Genomic DNA, 22,912 nt, shown 5'->3' with positions numbered 1-22,912 from the left:
TTATTTTAAGCCAATGGAGAAATCCTTCAAGGGAACCAGAGTAATGCTCAACTTACAAAAACACGTTATCACTGTGATAATCAAACTATCAAAGTTCTTGCAATCACAGAAATAACTGTGGTTAATTAATTTAATATATTGATGCTTCCAGATTCTGTTAATAAAAAAGTTTGAAATCTCTCAGCAAAGTCTCCATATTCTCTGAGTTTAGACTAATGTGTGTGGAGTTCACGGCCGAAGGTTCTAAGGTTGCTGCCTCTCCGTGTGCTGGATGGGGTTTAACAGGAGCTGTTTCTCAACGCTCAAACACAAAGAGACTCAAAGCTGTCAGCAACATCTCAGCGCCGAACGCCTGCCGCGAGGATTACGCTCTCTTTCAGATAAAACCCTCCGCCGCTGCAAAATAAACAGCAGCGCTAAAGCAGCTTACGCGCCAGACGCCACAAATTGCATTCTGATATCGCAAAGTGGAAGTTTTGACTTTAAAACGGCCCTGGAGGATTCCTGACGGAGAAGATGAGCATCAGCTCACCGTGAAAAATCATCTGAAGGCCTGGAGTGTTTGTGTGAGATGAGCAGAACAAAGAGGCGTTATCACATCAGCCGCAGGAGAACCTGCATTAGAAACCAACATCAGCGTCCAAACCCTCCACGACATCCACACACACACACACACACGCGCATGTTCACGTTTATTATGAACCCTCGAACAACATCAGCCATCCAGCATCCTCCAAACACCTCCAAATACCCTCAATAACACCCAAACACACGCTCATGTTCACGTCAAACTACCCACACTGCAAAACATGATTCTCTTACTCAGTGTTTCTGTCTTGGTTTCTAGTATAAAGATCTAAACATTCTTCAATCAAGATGCATTTACTGTACAAGTAAAATGATTTAAGATATTAAGTCTTGTTTTCTAAAATAAAATTATCAAAATTTTGTGAGTTTTTGTTTAAAACAAGCAAAAATATCTGCCGATGGGGTCAGAGAAATAATCTTAATTCAAAGGCTAATCAAGATTATTTTTCTTGGCTCCTTGTTTTAAGGAAAAACTAACAACATTTTTATATATATATTTTTTTTTACAGAAAACAAGACATAATATCTTGTCATTTTACTTGTACAGTAAATTCATATTGATTCAAGAATTTGTAGATATTTATATTAGAAACCAAGACAAAAACACTAAGTAAGAGAATAATTTTTTTGCAGTGCAAATGACTCTTACTGACCGTTAAAGGGTCAGCTCACCCCAAATGATCATTTACTCGCCCTCATGTCATTCTTTATGACTTTATTTCTTCTGTGGAACTCAAAAGATGACACTTTGCAGAGGACTTTCATTTCATGGACAAAATGAGACATTTCTCACAATATCTGCTTTCAGTACCCTAGTGAAAAATAAATGTACTTAAATGTATTTGAAATACGTTTATTTCATGCTAAGTATACTACAAATGCATTTTCATATTTATAATAAAATGTCCTGCAATTGTACTTTTAGTGTACTAAACTGGTATACTTAAAGTCTGCTAAATTGGAACAACTAATTTTAATGCCCTTTAATTGTGCAGAAGTAGTGCTGAAGTACAATTAAAGATATGCTTAGTATATTTTATAGTGCTAAAATGGAACTATACTTCACGTACACTTTAAATATTTTGCATTTAAAGTCTGATGTTATTCAAAGATCATATAATCCTCATCAAAAGTGACATTAAAACACATTTTAGACTTAATATTATAAAAAGTGCATTGTGCACAAGTAGTATGCCAAGTAAAGTTTAATTATAATTTTTATATATCAGTAAGTCTCGAGTTATCTGTCAGTAAATATGTTAATAAATCTGAACTATATTTAGTATGAAATAAATGTATTTTAAATATATTACTTTTTTACTAGGGTAAGTAAACAATGATTTTCATTTTGGGTGGTTTCAGTAGGGCTGGGCGATAATCATATCGAGATCGCAATGAAATTTATGCAAAGCTCTTCACAACAAACCACCAAAATAAAATAAATGACAGAAATAAATGACTTTTGTTTACTAAAATGCACTTCTCATAAGTAATACTACTACTACTAATAATAATAATTTTAAGGAATATCAAATCAACATATTTTTCATCCATGTTGTAATTTATACAGCTGTTTTGTGCAGCATCTTAAATAAAATTAAAAAAATAATAACAATAATAATAATAATGCAATGTTTGTTGTAAAACAATTGTTATATTTTCATTTGATTACATTTTAACTATTTAATTAATCTTTTAAAGTTTATTAATTCATTTTATTGATGATAAATTTGAATTAAATCATAAAACTCAGAATCCAGTAACAATAAAATGTAAAGCACAGAATTTAGGGGAAAGTAAAGTGATTTTATGGAGCCCTAAATTAAACGCTAGATACTCTGTGGAGTTCATTTGTGAACAAACAAGTCATGTTTACATTAATTCTCAAGGTCTAACATAACAAAATATGGTGATAAATAGCGATATTATATGATACTGTAAAAATATAGTGATAATATCTTTGCCCAGCCCTAGTTTCAGTGACAAGACTCGTGAAAAATCATGTAAAAACACACAAAAGAGCAATTTAAGACCAATCCATCTCAATCCAGTGTCATGAAGTCGATGTGAGACAAACACGTATTTAATTCCAGGAATAAATGGTTTTCCCAGCGGATCTCCTGCCATTAAATGAGCCGCACACACAATCTCCACATATTATCATCCCATTCAGCCGCTTTTGTCCACGTCATTTATCATCGTTGACCGAACAGGTCATTCTCTGTCTCCGATAGACGGAGCGTCTCTGACGCCGCTCACGCAGACGTAATATCCGTGAAGATAAGCTCCAGCATGAAGCAGGGTTAACATTAACGGAATTTAAATAAAATATAAATAAACTTATTTTATTTCAGCTAGTTGACAAGGCAACATTCCTCTCTTTTTTTGTTTAACTTGTACTAAAATAACTAAAAATGTATTAAAAATGTATCAAATAAAATAAAACTATACAGACATATTTAAAGTAATAAAAATGAGAAAAACATGCAAAAAATGACTGAATATATATATATTAAAAATGATACTAAAATAACACTGCTACAGACATGAATGATTCCTCAAAGCAGGATTATTATAGTTAACTATTACTTTTTTTTTTAAACTTGAAATAAAAGTATTTCTTTCATTTACATTTTCAACTTGTACTAAATAACTAAAACTAAAATAAAAAAGTATGTCTACATTAATAAATATATTTATTAAAAAATAAAAAATTTAAAAATACAACAAAATTAATAAAACTAAAAATAAATGGAAAATATGAATAACAACTATAATAGTATCTCACTTATACTAAAATATCAGAGTTGAGTGATATTAAAGCTTTTCTGTGTAATATGTGGAGAATGAGCGGCTGAATAATGTAAAGTGGCGTAATGGAATTGAGGAGCTGCTTAAGTTCAAATATCCACTCAGCTAATGAATCCAGCGCTGCGGCCACAGCCTTTATTTCCTTCAGGAACAATGACTGACGCACAAACACCTCAGCTGAGGACAAACGATGGATGTCTGATCAAACACACAATTGCAGCTTTACTGAAAACATGAATCTGATCACAGATCAACAAACACTTCACAGGAATCACCTTCAACACACTCAAACACGCAGACTATTTTTACAGTTTTAATGTTTCATGATTGTAATGTTTGGCCCCAGAGGAGCCAGGGGTGTAGCAGAGTTACATTTTGGCCCATTGTCATTGTATGTCAAAGAACGGGTTAAAAACTTGGGTGTTTATATTGATAGCTCCCTGAAGTTGAACACTCAGCTCAATCATGTGGTTAAGTCAAGTTTTCTTCATTTGAGGAATCTGGCTAAGATGAAATCATGTCTGACATTCAAGAGTCTTGAAATTGCAATCCGTGCTCTCATGTCATCAAGACTTGATTACTATAATTTGTTATACAAGGGCATTAGTCAAGCATCTATCCAACGGTTGCAGAAGGTCCAAAATGTTGCCGCAAGGTTGCTACTGAATATTAAAATGCGTGAACACATTACTCCATCTTTTGGTTTCTCTACATTGGCTTCCGGTACAGTATAGCATTGATTTTAAGCTTATTTTCTTAGTGTATAAGTCTTTGCATGGCCTTGCACATCTTTGTTTATTTTATCTTTATGTTGAGATGATGTAAAGCACATTGGTCAACATGTGTTGTTTTAATAGTGCTATATAAATAAATTTTACATTACATTACCAATTGAACCCATCTTTCATACACTAGTACACTCAAGTGTATTACAAGTGGTGACTAAATACATTTGTAAATTTCCATTACAGTAAACATAGTGTAAACAAAAATATAACCCAATAAGTTGCAGTTAAGGCATATTGAATGTTAAAATGTGTTTCAAATATAAAGTTAAGTGGTTATCCTTACCCATTTTACTCTTAGTAATTTATTAATTTCATAAATTTCATAATTTAAAAGTTCAGTTTAGAAGTATCGGTATCGGTATCGGTATCGACAATACTGACCTTTAAAAGTATCGGTATCGTATCGAAAACAAAATAAGTGGTATCGTCCATCCCTACAGAGCAGTGAAGCAGGAAGCACATCAGGACACACAGGAAGTCCAGACAGCAGCGGTCACATGACACCTGCAGCGAACAATGAAGTGTGTGAGCGCTCATGACGCTCGAGGTCAATCCCAGCGAACGCAGCAGATTAGCGTCTCTATCTGAGGGAACAGACGCCCCTCCAGCGCTGCTCCTTTATTTCACTCAACCGGATTAAAGACACTCAATCCGGCAGCGCAGATGATGCTGACCGAGCGCATGTAAGAGAACACCAGCGGACGATTAGCACTCATTACATCAGCGAGAGCAGGAACCTTCCCTTCACGGCCAAACGCGCAGGAACGCCCGAGTCCATCGCTCTAAAAGCGTCAGCGTTCCTGTTGAATTCGTTCCTCACATCCCACACCACTCCTCCACAACACAACACATCCATTCACACACACGCTTACTAAACCAGCGAGTTATAAATACTAAAACCCATCCATGACACTAATAGAAGGCCACCTGCTGTTTTTAATTTTTACAATTTTTATTCCTCAGACTTCTATTGTTTCTATATACAGCTAGGTATAATTCTATTTTTAGATCGACACAAGAACAGCTTTTTCCCTCCAGGCCTCGTCTCACCTGAGCAACACATAACACACCTCAGGACCGTACATCTGCAACACTGCAGAAAATCATTCTCTTAGTGTTTTTGTCTTGTTTTCTAGTAAAATATCTAAAAATTCTTAATCAAGATGACTGTACAAGTTTTGTTTACTCTACAAGTAAAATGACGTAAGATTTTATGTCGTTTTCTGTATAAAAAAAAATAGTTTTAAGCAAAAAGTAACAAAATTTAGATTTTTTTTTTTAGAAAACAAGACTTAATATCTTAAATCATTTTACTTGTCAAATAAATGCATCTTGATTCAAGAATGCTTAGATATTTATACTAGAAAACAAGACACAAACACTAAGTAAGAAAATCATTTTTTGCAGTGAAATAACTGATCAAAGCTTTCATCTGTAAATAGCACATTCACAATTCTGTCTACTGATATATATTTTTCTCTATATTTTATTACTATATTTCTATTTTTTTATTTATTGTCTATTCTCTTCATTATTAGTTTTTTTATTACCTTAAATTATATGCATGTCTGCACTTTCTCCACTGGAAGCTCCTGACACATTTTCTTTCTTTCTTTCTTTCTTTCTTTCTCTTCCTGTAGCCATAAGCGATTAAGGTGTTCATTCATTCATTCATTTGATTTATTTACAGTTTAGCTCACTTATGGCTATTCCTGAAGCCATAACTGGTTAATTAATTTCATAGACTACTATTGTTTTTTATACATTACTATAACCTAAAACTAAAAGAAAACTTACTGCATTTTTGATAGATTGATTGATTTTTATTTATTTATTACAATTTTAAAGTTAATAGGTTTAGATCACTTCTGGGTCCAAATCTGTAACCAAAAGTTACACACACACACACACACACACACGCTGCAATAAAAACACAAACACACACAAACGAGGAGCGTCTGTGTTCTAGACTGAATCAAGCATTTCTTTCCTGTTCATCAGTATTTTTACATTTTATCATCCGACTGGAGGCTGAATCAGTGATGTCACATCCTTCAGAAAAGGAAGTGCGCATCGGCAGACTGAATGAATCCAACAATATAAGAATAAGGGATATTTCAGCCACAAATTATCATTCTGTCATCATTTTTTCTCCCTCACAACGCTCCAAACCTGTATGACTTTCTTTCTTCTGTAAAAGAATATATTTTGAATAAAGTTGGGAACCAAACAACACTAGACTCCATTGACTTTCACTGTATAGACAACAAACTAAGTCTGATTAATTAGAATGTAATGTTTTGCCACAATTAATTTTTTTTTTTTTAAATCGATGAATTGTTGTTTTGAATCAGAATATAATCAAATGGCTGCTGCTGCTGTTATACTGACGGTCAGGAAGAGCTTGAATCGACTGGACTTTTTGAGTTGACCTCTAAAACTTTTTATTTATCATTTTTCTTATTTTATATGATTTCTGAACATATAGGATATGTTTAAGACAACATTTATTTCATGCATCTTTTACGCAAAGATATTTAACAAGTGAATTTGTTTCTTGCTTACACCACGATGAACTTCATGAGTGAACAGAACATTCTTTAAACAGATGGTTAGTAAAGAGACTTGTACTTAGGTTTTAAGTTGACTAGTTAAAAAAAAGAAAAAAACATTGTTGAATTGGTAAAATTCTCTGAAAAAACAAACATAAAAAATAAAGATCTAATTTTTTTGGCCTCATCACCCAGCCCAGAGAAATGTCTCACAAACTCTTTAGGACACTGCAAACAATGATTCTCTTACTCAGTGTTTTTGTCTTGTTTTCTAGAATAAATATCTAAACATTCTTGAATCAAGATGAATTTACTGTAAAAGTAAAATTACTTGTTTTCTGTAAAACAATATAAAAATGTTGTTAGTTTTTGCTTAAAACAAGCAAAAATATCTGCTAATGGGGCAAGAAAAATAATCTTGTTTAGCCTTTGAATTAAGATTATTTTTCTGACCCCATTGACAGATATTTCTGCTTGTCAAATAAATGCATCTTGATTCAAGAATGTTTAGATATTTATACTAGAAAACAAGACAACAACACTGAGTAAGAGAATCATGTTTTGCAGTGTAAGGAGAGTAAATGATGACAGAATGTTGATGTTCTGAGTGAAGGACCCCTTTAATGACATGAGTTCAGTTCCACAGATCAATCCTGAGCACCTGAAGCGCTCCTCGTTCCTCGTTTCTCATCCCGGAGCCGAATAAAGCCGCTCTTCACACACGGATGGGTATGTGGGTCAGATAGCGCGCTGGGGCCGAACACGGGGGTGATTTGTGGTCAGTAATGGGGCGTCCTGAGCTCTTTGTCTCGGGCCCCTCGTCTCGTCTCTCTGGGAGCCTCTTTCTCAACGCCCTGCCCACGTGATCCACACTGACGCCTTTGTCCAAAACCTATTGAAAACCAGTCTGAGCCAGGACCACCAATTAGCTGAGCCCCATGGGGTGACACGGCCCCTGAATGCACGGGGTCCCACATACCACTCCCAGCATGCTCTGCATGACAAGATCCACCTTATCTGTCAAACGCTCCTCCGTAAGACGAGCCGTGTGACCGCGAGCGGGATTGAAGGAGAAGGTGACGCCAGCGCTCACATAATCACGTGTGATTGTCTTACACATCCACCTCCGTCATCCAGAGCACTAGATGAGATTACCGGCCCTTAACCAGCCTCTCAAACACACAGAAAACATGCAGACAGATTACAAGTTACCCTATTTAAAATCGAATAAGTTTTAAATTACTTTATTAATGTAACTGATTACATTTGATTACTAAATGCATCTTGATTCAAGAATGTGTAGATATTTATACTAGAAACCAAGACAAAAATACTAAGTAAGAGAATCTTTTTTTTTTTTGCGGTGTATAAATACATGCAAAAGAAAAGTTTTGTGACAGCGCAGCACTGCAACATCATGCACAACCACAATACTGAAAATAATAGGAAATATCTACTGGCTGACATATTTCTACCAGTTTATTTTGTTCCTTGTTGAGAAACTGAAATAACATCAACATGACCCTGCAGTGAAAAATGTTAAGATAGGCCAATCCATCGCAGGAATCACACACAATCTCACCTTTTAATGAAATACAGCTGATCCTCATCATAATCCCGGGCTGACTGACCTCCATCCTCGTGACCTTTGACCTGCTCTAGCGTGTGGGAATGTGGCGTTACTGTAGCGTGTTGCTGGGAGATGCACAGCTATTCAGCGGCTGATGGAAACATCCATTAAACGGATGTATGTTCCTGCTGCTGCTGTTTAATGAAGCCTCAGAATAATTGCACTCCTGAAGAAAACCATGATTCTTCTTTTGCTTTAGGGCTCATTTACTCTGAACCAGCGCGGTTGGGGTCAGATAGATGGTCTCTCTCACTTCAGTATATTTAACCCAAATAAGAGGAAACGTTCCAGTCAGACAGGCTTCTGAAGGTCTTGCATTTGATTATTACAAGGTCTAAAGATGAGAAACCAGACAGACACCACTTCCTGTGGCCTCGCGGGTCAAATGTTTTGTCTACACACACACACACACACACACACACACTTACTCAGCTATCTAAATAGGCACATTGCATAGACATCTGTTGGTTTTTATATAAAGCTAAATAAATATAAATACTGTAACTATAACTGCTACTATAATTTACTGCTAAATTATAAATACTATAACAGGGAACTAACAACTTTTACTAATGTTTTTAAAAGTTATAGAAATGTTCTTAAAGTCATGTTTATGGAACCTTGTTGTAACCTTATTAATATTTGATATACTTTCACATAACGCTGAGAGAAAATATTTGTAGATCAACATCCTCTGAACGTCTTTATGCTATTTGTACTTGAACATTGTAAGAAAAGTTTTTGTAACCTTTAAATACAAAACACTGCAAAAAATACTTTTCTTACTTAGATTTTTTGTCGTTTCCAGCAAAAATATCAAAAAATTTTCTAGACAAGTCAGAATTAAGTGAGTTTTTGCTTCAAACGAGCAAAATAATCTTGTTTTCTGTTTGAAATGATATTATTTTTCTTACCCCGTTGGCAGATTATTAGCTATTTTGGCTAGAAACAAGACAAAAAATCTAAGTAAGAAAAGCATTTTTTGCAGTGGACATTTTGACATTCTTACAATATTAATAACTAGGGCTGGGTTTTGATACTAACTTCACGATTTGATTAGATTTACAATTTGATTCGATTCAATTCAATATCAATTATTTTGGATATATATCAGGTACAGTACATGCCAAAGTTTCTCAAGGAAATAAAATCTCTCAACTTATGCTGTAAAAATAAATGAGAGTCAGTTGGTACATTACTATAATATTTAAGGTTAAAATGAACTGATATATATATACAAACGCTTAAATTACACTCAAATGAAGTTTTTATAATAATAAAGTTACAATTACATAGGCTAATTATAATTTTACTCCAGTCTGTTTTTTGAAATATAAACATTTAAATGGTGGCTGTCAAAAAAACTTGGCAGATTTATTCAAACATAAATTAAACATGGTTGATTTCGTGAGTTGTACTTTTTCTTTTAACATTTTTTTAACACTGTAATAAAAAGGTAAGAATTTGAAATCTGAGACTTTGTTTCAGATCAAAAGTAACGAAGCACAAAGCTTGCTGTGATTTATTTGATGGGCGGTGCGCTACATGTTCTGTTCATTAACTGAAAACAGGCTAATCAATTATTGGGATTTAAGAATCCATATCATTTCGTAAAAATGAGAATCGATTCAAAGCGAGAAATCAATATTTTTTTACCCAGCCCTATTAATAAACATTCAAATAACATTATATTTTGGGTGAAAATAAAGTTAATAGACTGTTGTAAGAAATGTCTTTGTAACCTTTAAATAACTTTATAATCATGACAAGAAACATGTTTTTATAACCTAAATTAGTTTAGCATTTTTACAACTCAAATGAACATTATTTACAATATTTTGTACTGTTTCCACAAATGAAGACATCCAAAAAAAAATTCAGTTTTGTCAGGTTTAGCTCATTTATGGATACAAATTTGTCCCAAAAAGATGGTAAAGTAGGTACAAACACACGCATCTGTAATCTGCATTCACTAAAGCATACGACCAAATAATTCAGTTTAGTATCAAACTTTTAGTGCTGGAAGCCGGATTCTCACAGTCTTTATTTATTCAAACACACAGATGAAACGCAGATATATTCCCTCAGTGCAGCTCTAGTTTTAAGTCTTTTAATGATCATGTTTTCCTCTCTGGATTGTTGACGTCGTCTCTGTGCAATCGCACTGATTGTTCCTGACACGCCGTGCATTGCAAAATGGGAAGTTCCACATGAATCGTGCTCTTGTTAACTGTTTAACCATTAAACAGCGGCTTTCACATTAACTAGCGGCGGCAGTGAAGCGAACAGCCTGCGCTGTAATGAAGCTCCCCGCTCGTTTGATGAGGCTCAATTAAGCCGCGTTTATTTGACATACTGTCACATTCCATATGGATGTCTGGACGATGAACGACTGCTTTCATTACAGTAACCTGAGAATAAAAGGTCCAGAGCAATTAGCATATGAAAACTGTGGAGTCATACAGATAAACACCTGCGAGCCAAAGTAGATATTGAGCTTCTGAAGAACCAACTGGATGGCTCTTAAAATAAAAGCTCTTAGGAGTGTTGAGTCATTAGACTGATTCAAATTGTGAGTTTGAGGCTGTTTTTGACTGATTCACTGTGGTCATTCAACTGATTCAAACCGTGGGTTTGAGACTGTTTGGGAGTCTTTTTGACTGATTCATTACAGTGAATCAGTTAGAGAGTCATCTGTTGATTAGTCAGACTCCACTATTTACACTGTAGTCATTAGACTGATGATTTTTGAGTCTTTTAGACCGATTCATTACAGTGAATTTGCTCATGATTTAGACTCCACAGTTCACACTGTAGTCATTAGACTAATTCAGATTGTGAGTTCATTACAGTGAATCAGTTAGAGATTGATTTGTTGATTAATCAGACTCCACTGTTCACACTCTAGTCATTAAACTGATTCAAACCATGGGTTTGAGACTGTCTGGGAGTCTTTTTGAATGATTCATTACAAGGAATCAGTTAGAGAGTCATTTGTTCATGAGTCAGACTCCACTTTTCAAACTGTACACGCTTCAAAATAAAGCTTCTTTTTCTTTCTTTTATAAGATCTGGACTCCATCACATGGATCCGTGTGTTCATGTAGATCGCTGTAGATGATCATCACCTCACGCAAAGACGAACAGAGTCATTATGTCCTGAAAACTCACAGCAACATGCACCAAACACCACAGAAACTCCCTGAAATCAATCCCTGAATCGGACACCTCCATCGGACCCATCGCACGCATCCGAGCGCCATCTGATCTGCAGAACACAGGAGCTGCGGTGAGCTTCATCTGACGCTCCTCATGAAGCTCAATGACTGAGACGCTCTTGAGTTTCCAGCAGATCAAGAGCCGGTTCTGCTGAGCATCAGCTCATTCTGTTCATCAGGCCTGAGCAACATTCACAACTGAAGGATCTGAGTTAAACTGGTCACACAGGAAGCCAATGTAAAAAAGTTCATTTGTTAAATATTAGATCTGTAAGATCTGTAAACCTTTAAGGCATTTAAATCTCTAGTCAAAACTTTCAAATAAGTCTGTCAAGTACAGAACACAAACATAGTCGTATGAATTTCACTGTATTTTTAATTCTGCTTCCTTACATTCAAATTCTGCATTCTGTTTACTAACTCAATTCAAATACAGGAAGTGAACTGTAATTTAAGAGCCATTGATCTGAATTTCGGTTTGGATAGAGACGCTACTGTTCACACAGTATATGCTGTGAATATGAGCATTACTGAAGAGCTGATATGAAATTTTCTGCATGCAAATGGTTAAAGTTGGCATGAAACGGAAGCAGCATCAGATCTTTTCATCCGTATTTTGACGTTCATCTGAATATAGCGGATTATTGACAAAGAAGAAATGTGGGGCGGGAATTGGTTCATGTATCGATTGTTGATTGGGTTTTGAGATGTGGCCGTGGCTCTCAAATGTGCATGAGCTCAAGGAGCGGGGCTTAAGAGCACTACACTCTTAAAAATGAAGGTGCTTCGCGATGCCATAGAAGAACCTTTTTTGTCTAAATGGTTTCATAAAGAACCTTTAACATCTGAAGAACGGTTTCTGTTTCACAAAAGGTTCGTTGTGGCGAAAGAAGGCTCTTCAGATTATAAAGAGGTAAGAAAGAGATGGTTCTTTGTGGAACCAAAAATGGTTCTTCTGTGGCATCGCTGTGAAGAACCTCTTAAGCGTAGAATGAGTGTAGAATGATTGGAGAAGATCCAGTTATGACACCAAGATCAGAACATTCTGAAAAACTGAAATATGCATGGATGAATCAGATCAATAACATGCATTTAAAACATAGACAGGTTCCTTTTCATTTCATGCCGACTTTAAACCATTAATGCTGAGATTAGTAACAGATGTCTTATTCTGTAACATAAAATCAAGTCGACTAATTAAAACAATCCTTGTGTGCATGGATATAAAAGAGCAAACTCAATGACACGACGTGAACCCTGCAGCACAACATGCACTGTGTCCATTTACAAACAACTGACACGCTTGTCCAAATTATTCTTGAGTACCGCAGCGATGAATGAAGGCATTGTGTCGCTCGCATTCCAGAGTCACGCCGTCTTATCATGAAGCGCTGTTTGTTTTAGCTCTTAAAGACGGGCCGCAGACGAGCGATCAAACGCAGGTGTGCTGTGGCTCTATATGTAGGTCAGCTGTTGGCGTATATTGCTGCAACCCTTAAATTAGCCGTGCGACGCGGCCTGCAACAACACAAGATGGACGACCGGCTGTTTGCTGACGACGGCGTTTCTCGTATCAAGTTGAAATGGAGATGTGGGAGGTTTGAGAAATTCTACAAGCAGCTACCGTTCAGTCTCTCTGTGGATCATCAGGAGGAATAAACAGCTGCCTCTCTGACGAAGAACAGACGATTGTGAGGTAGAAGCAGCAGCACAGAGAGACGTCTGTGATGAAAGGGCTCATGGGAGGCACATGTGTAACAGATCTGCCTCCGTTCCTCTTTTGGCAGAGGAAGGAAACGCTGCCGGCGACTCGGAGAGGTGAAAAGTGCTCCTGTGTCGCTCCTGATGGACGGGTCCGAGCCCGACACTGGGAGCCTTGTGGTCGTGAAACGCCACATGGATGCAATTTGTTCCTTGCGTATGGCATGAATGTACAGCATTGTGAACGTCTGCAGAGTCTCAATCACTGCCGCCGTGTGTTTACAGGCAGGAAAAGCTTCATCACAAAGCCAACAAGAATAACAAAACATACGCAAACAAATCACTGAGATTATGTGCAGTGAGACGCCGGCCGCTAATCCACCGATTAAACCCTTTCAGATGAGCATCAGCCTGAGCAACTGAAACCCAGCGAACAGAAACATGCTCTAGGAACGCTATCAAAACGATATTTCTTTTAAAAAACATTTTCTCTTGGTTATGCATTGAGGGAATATTACACTGCAAAAATATGATTTTCTTACTTAGTGTTTTTGTCTTGTTTTCTAGTATAAATATCTAAACATTCTTGAATCAAGATGCATTTATTTGACAAGTAAAATTATTTAAGATATTAAGTCTTGGTTTCAAAAAAATAAAATTCAAAATTTTGTTCGTTTTTGCTTAAAACAAGCAGAAATATCTGCCGATGGGGTAAGAAAAATAATCTTAATTCAAAGGCTAAACAATATTATTTTTCTTTCCCCATTGGCAGATATTTTTGTGTTCTCTGAACACTCAAAAAGTCCTTTTTTAAAAAAAGAAAAAAAATTTTGTTATGTGAATGTTATGGGAACATTACATTTGATAATTTTCCAAATATTATGGGATTGTTACTTTTAATGTTCTCTGAATGTTCTAAAACAAATATTAACATTTATAAAATGTTAGAAAAACGTCCAACTGAACATTACTGAAAAAAACATTCCACGATCAGTGTATAAATAACGTTTTTGTGTTAACGTTTTGAGAACATTATTAAAGACCAGATAACTCCCCCCAAAAATATGTTCTAAGAATAGTTTGCTAAAGTTTTGAGTTATGAAAAATTATTTCTGAACGTTCTCTGAATCTTCAAAATGTTGAGTTTTCTAAATGTTTAAAAAAAAATTCTTTGGTTATGTGAATGTCAAAGTCAACATTAAGCGGAACGTTAGCTGTTAGCTGAGAGCGTTCCTTTAACTCTAGATTATCTAGAATCTGCGCTCGTGGTGATCCGGACTCTGAATTCTGTGCTTCAAAGCGCTTATGGACGTTACGTGGATGATGTTTTAATTTACAGCCACTCGCAGAAGCTCCACCTGCTCCTCAGAAATGATCTCATGAACTTCAAAGACTCAGATTCGCTTCAGAGCGTTTCATGTGTTTGTAGTTCAGAAGCTCAGGTCAGTAAATCACAGCGGAATGACAAACGTCTCCATTCAGAGAGTCGAGGCTCAGGAGAATATCTCATGATTAAAGCGTCTGACTCCATAAAAATAACCACTAGAAGAAGAGCAAGGTGAGGATCTACGGGCAGCACTAAAATCTTCATTTACTCGCCCTCATGTTGATCCAAACCTGTATGACTGCACAAAAGAAGATATTTTGAAGAATGTCTCAGTGTTTTTTTCCATATAATGAAAGTCAGTGTTTGGTTTCCAAGGCTCTTCAAAATATTTACTTCTGAGTTCCACTCGAGAAAGAAAGTCATACAGGTTTGGAACGACATGAGGGAGAATTAATGATGACAGAATTATCATTTTATGTGAACTATTCCTTTAAAAGAAGTAAAGAGACAGTTACAGAATCCAGAAAGAATCCAGAGTACAATTTTGCATTATTGACACACTATTTTCCCATTTAATACTGTAAAGTTGCTTTGACACAATCTGTATTGTTAAAAGCACTATATAAATAAAGATGACTTGACTTAAAGCAGCATAAACGTGTTTGTCCAGAGATTAAAATGATCCTAGAACTCTGTGTTGTGTACCAGTAATATGAAGGAATTTTCTGCACTGATTTTTTCTGCACAGGTGTTTTACCTGTATTTTTTAATGATGCATTATGTTAGTTTTAGGGTTAACTCTTGTGTTATGTTCAAATTCTGCATACGAAATTTATGTTTACATAAAAACTTTAAAAAAAATAAATTATAATAATAATAAAATTTTATTTATATAGTGCCTTTCCAGTGCAACGATTTAAAAGTGTGCAGGAGAATTTTGTATTTAATACGAAATGCAAAAGGAAGCCAATGGAGATTGAACAAAATTGGAGTGATGTGGGCAGGTAGTATGTAAATAACGAATAATAGTGGGCCAAGAACAGATCCCTGTGGGACACCTTGCTTCAAATGGACAGTAGTGGATCGAAAATCCAGCACTGCGATGTAGAACTGTCTATCAGAGCGATAAGAAGAAAACCAGGAAAGAACAGCACCAGAAATACCCACATCAGAGAGGCGGGAAATTAGTAAATCATGAGAAACAGTATCAAAAGCAGAACTAAGGTCAAGTAGCAAAAGTATAGAGAGAGAACCAGAGTCACCAGAGAGTAGTAGTTGTTTATTAAACTTTTCTTTTTCAAAAAATATGAACTATTTCTAAATAGTAAATCCAAAAAGAAAATATCACAAAATTTCCCCCCCAAAAAATCCTAGGTTAACCAGCATTTCCTACAAAATTCAGTTTGAATACAGGGTTAAGGAAATGTCTGTAAACTTAACTATCTGTTAAGTCTGTTATGTTCTGGCAGGAAAATACCAGTACCTTCTCAGTCTTTTTTTTTTTTTTATTCTTAAAATGCAGGACGAGCGTGACAAGCAATAATCAGACTATCAGTCTGTGTCTGTACATTATTGTCCAGTGTGGCCCCTTTAAGCAGCTCTGCTGGTCTGTAACGTCCCATGGCCCCTCACACACACACACACACACCAACAGTGTTTCAGCCTGAAACTATGGCAACGGAATAAGAAAGCAGTCGCCATGATTAATAGATGAGAGAGGCAGTGCCAAACGCCGGCCTGGGGACGAGACACATGCACTGTCCCTCTCTCTCTCTCTCACGCCGCTGGAAACCACACACAAACACACACACACACACACACAATCATCAGAACGACAACACAAACTCCCAGAACCTGTGAGAAAACACAAACTGTCAGCATCAGTGTGTGATTATTCAGCTCATCACAGGCGGTTTCATTCGGACACCAGCTGAAGTTTGTCGTCATCATACAGGACAAACACTTATAGATTTGCTTTCCCACTCAAAACACTTCCTTACAGGACCGGAGTTTAGATTTCTCAAAAACGCTAACACATCCAGCCTGATCCGACTGCTTTCTGTACTTCTGCTCACAAACTTGACCTTAAACTACTGCTTTTTCATTTTTATTTCTTTAGCGCTGTATAATCATACAAATTAATAATACAAATAAGCACAGTTTCTCCATAAATCACCAATATACCCAGAATGAAACCGTTAATAACATCGGTCACACTTTATATTAGGTGGCCTTAACTACTATGTACTTACATCAAAAAAATAATACAATGTACTTATTGTGTTCAAACTGTATTGCAAAACACTTCTGCTGCTATTGAGGTGGGATACGGGGAGGTTAGGGACAGGTTTGGTGGTATGGGTCGGTTTAAGGGTGGGTTAAGGTGTAAGGGATGGATCAACAGTGTAATTATAAATGTAATAACAGAAATTAATTACAGATGTAACTACATATAGGTATTTTTAAAAATATAAGAACAATGTAAAAACATGTATGTATACAAAAAGTGCATTGTATCAAATGATTAATTTAAATGTAAGTACATAGTAGTTAAGGCCACCTAATATAAAGTGGGACCATAACATTTACAAATGTGAAAATGACAGAAGACGAATGATTTTAAAAGAGCAAAGTATTTTTTTAAAAGTTCTTGCTAAAGTTCCCTATAGGAGCATCAAGAATCAAACCCATTCAAATCCTGAAACTCAAAGCACAGTTTGACAATGTTGTTTTTTTTATCATGTAAAAAGACAGAAATGTGAATTTTCCTTCTTCAAACGCACAATAATCCACTTAAATGTTCCAATTACTCAGTAATGTGGCCCCCCAGAGCCGGCTCATGCATTAAACATGATCATGTGAATCATAGATGAGAGTTATCGACAGCATTTCTGAGCCCGTGATTTACGCTGCGCTCCTTTAACATAATTGAGTGCAATTCATTGGCCGTCATCAATAATTCAGGCAGAGCGAATCCCGGCCTCCAGTGAGAAAATGTAAATACACGCCGGTGCGATTGACGCTCGCTGGTGTGACAAACAGCCATCAGTCACGCTCAATGCCGCTCTCGTTGGCTTTGTGCAGGAGAGTACATCACATGCCCTCATTACAATCACATCAAAACACCGCTTTGTGCCACTGAATTCACCTCATAATTCACTGCTTTATCAGAGCACAGCATTTCTCCTGTTTGCTACAGCACTGCACTTCAATTCAAGCGCTTTTCACAACGTGTATCATTTCCAAGCAGCTTCACACAAAACGAATGTTTCTTCATTACAATTTAAGAGCAGTGCATAAGAAAAAAGAGCTGTATACATGCTTCATTCATTCATTTTCTGTGACTGAGTCAAAATCATGCCTATATTGCAGAAATGTACAGTTTATGCAGTTAGTTAACGTCATTTAAGCAGAAACAATGAGCACATTAAAGCACTGATTACATGATGTGATCATGATCACAATATAAGGAAATCTGATTCAGAGCTGGCAAAAGAGTCGCATTTCATTCTAGCAGATAAATGAGACAAATTTCATTTGCTTTCATTCTTTTATACTCACTAATTTTCACAAACATGATCTTTTTAATGCACCGTGAAAAGAAGAAATACACGTTTCCTGCTATTTAATCTTTTCCTGAAAATGAGCTTGATTGCTAACCTTAACAAAAAGACGTGAAATAATAGAAACGTGATTAAATCTGAATAAATGCAGAGGTGAAGGATGAGGGTGCCGGGGTTTTTCACAGAAAATGAATTGGAGGATCCATCAGAAACAAATGATTGTACTATGAATTATAATTAGTGGTCTGCCTTGCCGATATATCGGTTGATATTTCGATTTTTTTTTTAAATGATCAACATTAGCCTTTTTTTTTTTTCTGTTTGGACAATATGTCAGAAATGGGGAATTTTATTTTACAGATTTTTTTTTTTTTTTTTTCAAATTATATAATTTAGTAAATGTGACCCTGGAGCACAAAAGCAGTCATAAGCAGCACAGGTATATTTGTAGCAATACATTGTATGGGTCAAAATTATCCATTTCGCTTTTATGCCAAAAATCATTTAAGTAAAGATCATGTTCCATGAAGATATTTTGTAAATTTCCTACCATAAATATATCAAAACTTAATTTTTGATTAGTAATATGCATTGCTAAGAACTTCATTTGGACAACTTTAAAGGTGATTATGTAAACCTTATTTATTCAGCTTTCAGATGATGTATAATTCTCAGTTTCAAAAAATTGACCCTTATGACTGGTTTTGTGGTCCAGGGTCACAAATATTACGTGAAATGAGTGTGATGATATATCATATATATCACTGTGCTTTCTAAGATATCGGTCATTAAAATATCAATATCGGTCGACCGCCGATTTTAATGCAGATCAATGCAAAAGCAGCTGATCTTCAGACACCGTCTTCAGTGTTTCTACATGTAATACATCAACTGAAGAGAGGACTGAAGCGCAGTTATTCACTGACACTGATGCTCAGCGGCTGAGGCAGTATAAAACACCTGAAACGCACCTCAGCACAAAGCCATGTGAATTCAGAGCGCGATAGTCGTGGAATCTTGGCTCGGTCGAGACGTGTGGCCGCCTGCCATCTCACAGGGAGAAAAACACTCAACCAACAGCAGACAATGAGATTAACAAACACTATTTTATTCTGAGCCTCCAAACCCAGGCGCTCACCGCTGAGACGGACTAAACGCTGCCGTCCTGCCCAAACAGATGCCGTTTTATTGTTACTCGAGAAGTCTGTCAGATTGCGTTCATTTAGGAATAAAGTGGTAGAAACGGCTGACACGGACACACCCTGCATGACCTCCGGGGTCAAAGGAGAGCGACCGGCTTCACAAACCTCCGGATGAGGTTCTTCACAGTTCTGCATTCACTGAGTCTAATGCGACTGAGACGTAAACCTGTTAGGGACACTGGAGGTACAGTAATACTCAAGAACAATACTAACTTCATGCATCAGAAGCAAAGGACCAAATCACATCATTTCCATCAGACTGTGTTTATATTCGTCTGTGCATTCAGAAAACTACATACAATCACACATTTATTCCGTTGCAATGACATTTATTTCCATCTCAGCCGCTTATTACTGATGAGTGCAATTATTTCAATCAGTAAAGCACGGAGATGTTGTTTGTTCTCCGTCACACCCTCATATTCAACACTCGCATTCAGCTAATGAATGAGTTTATAAGCGCGCATTAGAGAAGTTTAGCGGAGTGACGTCACCAGCCCTCCGCGGCTAAGATCAAAGTAACGCGGCACAGAAAGAAACAATATATCGTTCTAAACATCATCATCATCATCGTCATGAACGGAGCGCGATCGCATGGAAGAGCGGCTCTCGCTCAACTTCAAGCGCTATTCTCATGTACGTACCGCGTGTGACAGCTTCTTCACATCGATAGATCCATGAGAAATCCCGATCACTGATCGATCGATCCGCGGAAACCCCGGAGAAACGGCGAAGCGAACAATGAGCTACACGCGCGAGCGGCTGCTCATCCTATTAGAGATGAAGCTTTACTGAGCTGAGCTCACACACAGCAGCTGTCACACACACACACACACACACACACACACACACATGCAGGGAGGAGCCTCAGACCTCAGAGCTTTTGTTTCTTCGGAGCTGCTGTCAGACGCGCATCTTCTCCAGCACTGTCACACTGTGTGTGTGTGTGTGTGTGTGTGTGTGTGTTTACTTCATAATTAAGGCAACACAAGCACGTGGAGTCACTCAGAATAAAGCTTCATCCAGACTCTCACAAGCACCTTTTATGCTATTATTTAATTCATTTTCTAATATTATTTATATTATTTGTACGTATTATTTATTTCATTATCTTTTTAGTTTTCTTTTAATTGTGTATATTGATGAAATAATCATATCTTAGAGCATATATAATAATATTGCATCAATGTTCATTATTAGAACTGTACTGGAATTTTATGTCTTGTAGACTACATATTAATATAGTATATATTAATACTGCATCAATATGCACAATTATAGTTGTGTATATTGATGGAATATTAATATCTTATACTCTATATAATATTATGCGTTAACATATATTAATATGGAGTCAATATACACAATTACACACAATCACATTTATAGCCATCAATGCATTAAAATTAAAATGATTTATATAGATGGAATATTCATATTTTTACCCCATGTTTTAATATATTATATACCAATATTTCATCAATATACAGTACATAATTAGAATAGTGCATAATAGAATATTCATATCTAAAGTACTATATATTATTAATATTATTATATATTAATATTGAATCAATACACAAATAAATGTGTGTATATTTATGGAAAAATTTATAGTTTTAGCCTATATTAATATATTATAATATTGCATCATAATTGTGCTTATTAAATTGAACATTCTTATCATAAAACCTATAATAATATTTATACACTAATATTGCATCAATATGCAAAATTAAAATTGTGTATACTGATAGAATATACATATATTTTACTCTATATATTATTCTGCATTGCATCAATATATATACAATTATACACAATCATATTTTATAGACTAATATCAGTGCACCAAAATTATATATACGGAATATTCATATATTTACCCCATCTTATAATATATACTAGTATTTCATCATAATTAGAATAGTACATAATGGAATATTCACATCTAATATACTATAAATTATTATTATATAGTAATATTGCATCAATGTACACAGATAAATGTGTCTATATTTATGGAATATCCATATATTATAGCCTATAGTAATATATGATAAACCAATATTGCATTAATATACATAATTACAATTGTGCATATTAAATTAAACATTCTTATCATAAAACCTATATATTCATTTATATACTAATATTGCATCGATATGCACAATTAAGATTATGCATACTGATGGAATATTCATATTTTATAGACTATATAATATAATTAAAGTATATTAAAATTGCATCATTGAGTGAGTGAGTGAGTGAGTGTGTGTGTGTGTGTGTGTGTGTGTGTGTGTGTGTGTGTGTGTGTGAGTGAGTGAGTGAGTGAGTGAGTGTGTGTGTGTGTGTGTGTGTGTGTGAGAGAGAGAGAGAGTGAGAGAGTGAGGGGAGATGAAGTGAGACGCTCGGGGCCTCACACTCTTTGTGTGTGAGAATCAGCGCTCCGGTGGTCCCGTCATCATCCAGCACACTGTGACCCCTGAAACAAACCTCCATTCACACACATCCACACTTCCACTCGCTCAAACGTTTCACTGCATCTGAATCACGAGAGGCTCGCAGGCTCTATATAATGATGTGTTGCACGCTGTGTTTATATGCTACAGCGCTGTGTTACTGTACTGCATCATTACTCTGTCAGTCAGGCCACATATATCTACATCCAGTAATTAGAGGGTGTAGCGCTGCTTACATAATGACAGTTCATTTCACAAAGCCTGAATTATGAGATACCATATCAAGCGTAAAGTTGAAGACCAAACCTAAAGCACATAAACATTCTACCTTTGACATGATGTGGTGAAACTACACAGAATCTGCTGTTCCATTCACACAAAAAACTCAAATTTGATTAAAAACAGGTGCGAAAAAACTCAAATTCAAGCTAAGTGCTTAACAAAAGGAGGTTGCATGAGAAACTACAGTTAAAGTCACAGATATTATACAATGAACTGCTGATGTTATGTTTGAATCTGACAGGAGAACAAATGAATCTCTCAGCATCTCATTGTTTGGTGTTTAATTATGTAACTGCACTTATGAGTGTTTTATTTGCATCCAGACAACAGCTTCCTGTGATATTTGATATTCACACAAGTGTTTATGTTTGCATTTCCTCGCAGCTTTATAAACTAATGATAAACAGTACAGTGGCGGATTCTCGCCGTGGCCTGTGCAAAACAAACACGACTCAATGGAACAGAAGTGAAACATTACAGAATAATAATAATATATTCTCTTTCAGCTTTTTCGCTGGCCTCTGAATCCTGCTTTATTAGATCCGTCAGATGTTAAACTAAAGCCAGGAGCGCTTTGAGGTTTTTTACATTCACTGAATCATATTTATGATTTTGTCCAGCAACAGGTAATTCGTCTATCCACAAACAAAGTCTGCGCTTCTTTCTTCTTTTGCGCGTTCTTTCACCGCAACAACATAAAAATAATCATAGAGGTTGGTTAGGTGTCATTCAGTCCAGTTGTGCAGCTGTGGTTGCCAAAATTTTACTGTAAAAAATACAGTAGCAAC

At 36.0% G+C, this 22,912-nt stretch overlaps 1 protein-coding gene across 4 annotated transcripts in view; it reads right to left on the bottom strand.

Moving 5' to 3' along the window:
- The window catches only part of sema6a (sema domain, transmembrane domain (TM), and cytoplasmic domain, (semaphorin) 6A), an 82,966-nt gene extending 62,754 nt beyond the window's left edge, over positions 1-20,212 (bottom strand). For 3 of the 4 annotated variants that reach the window (XM_058784627.1, XM_058784628.1, XM_058784629.1), the window contains exon 1: positions 20,025-20,211. The gene's annotated coding sequence lies outside the window, so the exon portion shown is untranslated. Of the gene's footprint in view, positions 1-20,024 lie in introns of all 4 variants that reach the window. The other variant, XM_058784626.1, reaches the window with a different exon arrangement.
- Positions 20,213-22,912: the final 2,700 nt, after the last annotated feature.

Source organism: Onychostoma macrolepis, chromosome 08 (assembly GCF_012432095.1).
Source record: "Onychostoma macrolepis isolate SWU-2019 chromosome 08, ASM1243209v1, whole genome shotgun sequence".
Classification (NCBI taxonomy): domain Eukaryota; kingdom Metazoa; phylum Chordata; class Actinopteri; order Cypriniformes; family Cyprinidae; genus Onychostoma; species Onychostoma macrolepis.
The sequence above is the reverse complement of the archived record's forward strand: the minus strand, read 5'-3'. Positions and strand labels throughout refer to the sequence as shown.